The sequence below is a fragment of the Etheostoma spectabile genome, chromosome 23 (genome assembly GCF_008692095.1).
Source record: "Etheostoma spectabile isolate EspeVRDwgs_2016 chromosome 23, UIUC_Espe_1.0, whole genome shotgun sequence".
In the NCBI taxonomy this organism is placed as follows: Eukaryota; Metazoa; Chordata; class Actinopteri; order Perciformes; family Percidae; genus Etheostoma; species Etheostoma spectabile.
Genome location: NC_045755.1, coordinates 5,189,382 through 5,193,987, shown reverse-complemented (window position 1 = coordinate 5,193,987; position 4,606 = coordinate 5,189,382). Strand labels below are relative to the sequence as shown.

At 37.0% G+C, this 4,606-nt stretch overlaps 1 long non-coding RNA gene across 1 annotated transcript; it reads left to right on the top strand.

The window, feature by feature from the left end:
* The first annotated feature begins 257 nt into the window (after window positions 1-257).
* On the top strand, window positions 258-2,830 carry LOC116672928 (uncharacterized). The gene is made up of 2 exons (XR_004327691.1): window positions 258-439; window positions 1,980-2,830. It is a non-coding gene; the product is annotated as an uncharacterized LOC116672928 (long non-coding RNA).
* Window positions 2,831-4,606: the final 1,776 nt, after the last annotated feature.

Below are 4,606 nucleotides of genomic sequence, written 5' to 3'. Positions count from 1 at the left end.
AACTAAAACAACAATACAGTTACATAAGGAAAAATACATTTATACAAGACATCAGCCGGGCTAGACAAATATGGACAGTGCAAACAATGCTTGGAGAATACATTAGCAAATTAATTAATTCATGAATAAATGACTAACAATGTAGATTTGGTAACAAAGCTTAAATTCTAAGCTTCCTTCCTATAAAATCACACTGCTTTACACACTGAGATTGTTAACCAGTTATGTTATCACAAAATAGAGTTAAGGAGGAAAGGAGTTCATTTTGAAATTATGTATATTTTGAAGAAATTGATGATGACATCAGATGAAAGCTCATAATCTTGGTGTCTTTCTGCAGGTGCTTTGCAGTGTGTTTTTCTAATTCCTTTCTCCTCACAGCAGCATCATGAGTGTAGAGTCTGGAAAAACACACGTGGCTTGCTGCTCCAACTTCAAGGTCGGTAAAATGTTACCCTTACTTAATATTTAAAATTGTCAGGGAATGTCACTCACTACTTCATATATGGCTTTAATTAAATCCATGTTTGTGAACAAAAATGGACATGTGAAGTTTTAAAACCTTATTGTAAAGATTTTCTTTACCCAGTTGTCTTGGTATTTCATTTATGTGTATTGATTGTGGAAGACAAAAAGTTTTTTTCATGTTTTTGCTTGCTCATGGAATGCGAACAGATTAGTTTAAAAGTGTAACAGAGTGATATCTGATAGTTCTCTCCCCCATCACGTCTTCAGCCTGTCAAATAGAGGCCTTAAACTGCACACACAATAAAAAATAAAAAAATTCACACACATGGGGGCTGAACTTATAGTCACAGAAAAAAAATCACAAACGTGCATATGGATATTTACATGAATAGAATTGAACCTGCTAACGTTTTTAAAAATATTTTTGGGGCATTTTTAGCCATTTATTTTCACAGGACAGATAAACCCATGAAACGAAAGAGTGAAGGGAAATGACATGCAGCAAAGGGCCACAGGTCAGAGTCAAACCCTGGTCCTCTGCATCAAGAAGTAAACTTCTACATAGGTGCACCCGCTCTACCAACTGAGCTGTACTGGCCATGTACCTGCTCACTTTTAATGCATCATTTAATTTTTTTCTTGAGTCCTTTTTCCAGCATAGCCCCTACTCGGTGATTACAACTTCTCCAATTGATCACAAAGTGGCAAATCTGTGTGCTTTGACTTTTGCAACACTCGTTGCTGAACATGTGGTCCAAAACCAATTTTTGCCTAAGCATTTGTGCTTTTGAGGTCCGAGCGAGTAGAGCAGGGAGAGCAGGGTTTTATCGCCAGATGAAAGACTGTATGGCTCATTTAGTGTAGCATGGAAGCTTGGTGGAATAAGCAAGCTAGGGTTAGCTTACTAGCCAGACGGCCTCTAATTAAATGAAATAAAATCCTTTCACATTGTATTCTACACGTTCTCACATGAAGGACTCACATCACCTACAAGCTCTCACATTTTGCTCCATATTTACCTTCATATAGGCTTGGGCGATCGCTTATATTTTCAAATCAGCAAATCGTGGTTACTTAAGATCACAGATATGCGAGTCTGACAGGCTGGCTACATTGAACACGTAATTGGACATAACTATGCATGTGTGGAGCGGGCTCCACTTTAGTCATTAAACTGCCTCCTGCTTGGCTGACGTGCAACAGTAAGCTGATAGCATCTTGCTCTGGTAGCTCAACGCAGTTGATTTTGTCATATTCTCCATTACAGCGGCTAATTATCCGCTTTCCATTTAAACTTCGCTAGCACTTACAGCTCTCTTTATCGTTCAGTGACTTTCTTGCTAATCCCACAGTTGTTTACACGCTTTTAACTTTGTTTGCTACTATAGCATAGCAGTTTCACTTGATAGAATAATGTTTTGTTCAGAACTAAGACAAAAAAAATCCAAATGAAAGCCCTTTGTTGAAGTAAAAAGTTATATGTAACTTGTTCTTATGTACTTTACTTTCAGGATGACATTCTTGGGGTTGATCACTGGACTCCACTGCCTTTCCAACATACTCTGGGGAGGCCGCACAGTTGTCAAGAGACAGAAGAAGTTAACATTGAGGAATCAGGCTAAAGAAAACGGACCAGAGGGTAACACGGTGGATAATGGACACGCCAACATCAGCATTGGGAAAAACAAAGAAGACCCAGACAATGAGAGCATTATTTGAGGTGTTTGGGGAAGGCAACACCATTGTAATGCCAGTGAACCACACAGACTCTTTGTTGCTGAAGTGCTGTGCTGCATCCATAGTGGACCAAATGTGGTAATGGTACAGTGTCAGCACTCTATTGTCTTCGAGCAGTACACCTCTTTTATTTTTACAAAGATATGCTGAAAATATCAACTGCTGTTTGTTTACTTTAAAGGTCAAAGCTTAGTTTTACTATGAACACCCATCAAATCACATTCAGTTATATCCACTTCTGCACAAAAACATAAACTTAGAGGTCATTTTTAGTTCTACTTAAAAAAAATCAAGAAAACAAAATGGGCGCTGTTCACTTGTGATGATGTTTACCTATGAAACTAATTTCAGGGGAAGTGAAAAGAAATTTGTAAAATATTTGTAATCCCATTGGACAGAGTGCAATTTTTTTTTTGCCACTGAAAAGCTCAAATTGTTATATGCGTCTGACTATATTATGGAAAGGACCATACAGAGAAACTTCTTTACCTCTTTACCTTTATGTCTTTGTCTATGTTGGACAAAGTCAAAAAGCCACCAGCTAAAAGACCCAGCTATCTTTACTGGAGTTTGTGAAGACCACCAGTGCCAAATGGACAGTATTGGACTTACTTTGGTTGGTTGCCAAAAACAAGACTCCAGATAATGTGTTGTTAAAGTCTGCTAAATGTAAGTAGGCAACTGCTTGCTGACCCATCAGCCATAGCCATTTAAGGTGATAATGTTTTGTTTTTTTTAGATGTCAGGACTGTTTGTGTTAGTGCTCTTCTGTCTCCTGGTGGCCAAAATATATAAATGTAGCTTTAAGACCTTTAAGATCAAACTGTAATTGCAAAATAAAATATAAAAGAGTTTGTACCCAAATAACACTCAAAAAGACTTACTTTAAAATCAAAGCAGCATATGTATATATATATATATATATATATATATATATATATATATATATATATATATATATATATATATATATATATATATATATAGGCCTGTTACACATATGCTTATATGCTTGTGACTCGAAAGGCAGGCATGATAATGTTGCTCATTGTCTGCTGGATGTGTAAATTGCTAACACATTAGCCAGTAGCCTTTTTTAGGCGATAGCGATTTTAGCTATGCCATGCCACTTTTGCAGATACACAAGTTGACAGTTCTCGGGGGATGTAAGTAGAATACTCGCCCCCCTCTGGCCACATAGCAATAAACATGTTAGTGGAAACTAAAAATACAAGTAGGAACCTGAAAATGTGTATGATATGGAACCTGTAATTGTAAATGCAATATGATAAGTTGAAAATGCTTTAAAACAAGCATTTCCAGCATTTCTTTTTTAAATCTCTGTTTAATTACCAATAATCGCCAATTAATGTTTAATCTGAAAATGTAGTTTGTGTGGAGGCATTACTTGATCAGTAAGAGAGCTAAGCTTCTACTAATCAATTTGATTTAGAAAACAATGACACTATTGAGAAGGAATGCTAGTTGAACTATTAACGTTACTGCTCAACATTGCTTGAAATAAAAATTGAATTTAGACTCATAAATTGCTAATTTCATTTTCCAGAAGGTATCATAGTGACAAATGTGGGTTCAACCGGTTAACATAAAATCCTCCCGGTTTAGCCTTGTTCACTGGAAATTGACCCAACTCTAGTAAGGTAACAGGCGATTTAGTTTTTCGGAAAAAAAGCTAATACACTGGAACCAATGAACCAATCCGTAGTTACGTGTTTAAAGAATAAGTAGAGCAACATACATTTAACATTTAGCTTTTGTGATTTATTTACCAGGAAAGAATCTGGGAAGATCCACACCGCTGCTTTATATGAAAGTCAAGTCAAAATCTAAAATATTGAAGGCAATTACAATTTTAGTTTGTATAAGTTTGACGTATCCGTTCCAACAATTTAACCGTTGTGGGGCTTTTCTGTATTCAAAACTTGATAATGACGAAAATATGTCAACATTTTCTTAGGTGTTTTGCTCCCACATATCACATTGCCTCCGGTAATACTTTCCCCTGACTTCAGGTAACCAGAGGTGTGCACTAAAGAAAACCAGTATCAGTGTTACCGTAGATACCTGTGTGTCAGGGCCAATGTGTGTCTCTGCCCAGGTAAGAAATACACCTGTCAATTATGAATAGCAAGACTTATAGCACAGCCAATTGCTAACTAATTGTTGAGGTTTTTAGTGGTCATGCTTTTTTTCTGCAGTCCCGTGTGAATTAGAGAGACTTTCCTTTATTTGAACTCTACGTAAATTATAATAACACATCTCGTCTCTCTCTGTCGTGTTACACGATGAGCTGCAGGTGGAGCAGAAGTGCACATGCGGTCAGGAGTTGAGCTCAGAGAAGATACCAGTGACTCTGCAGTGCTTTGACAGCACGATCAAA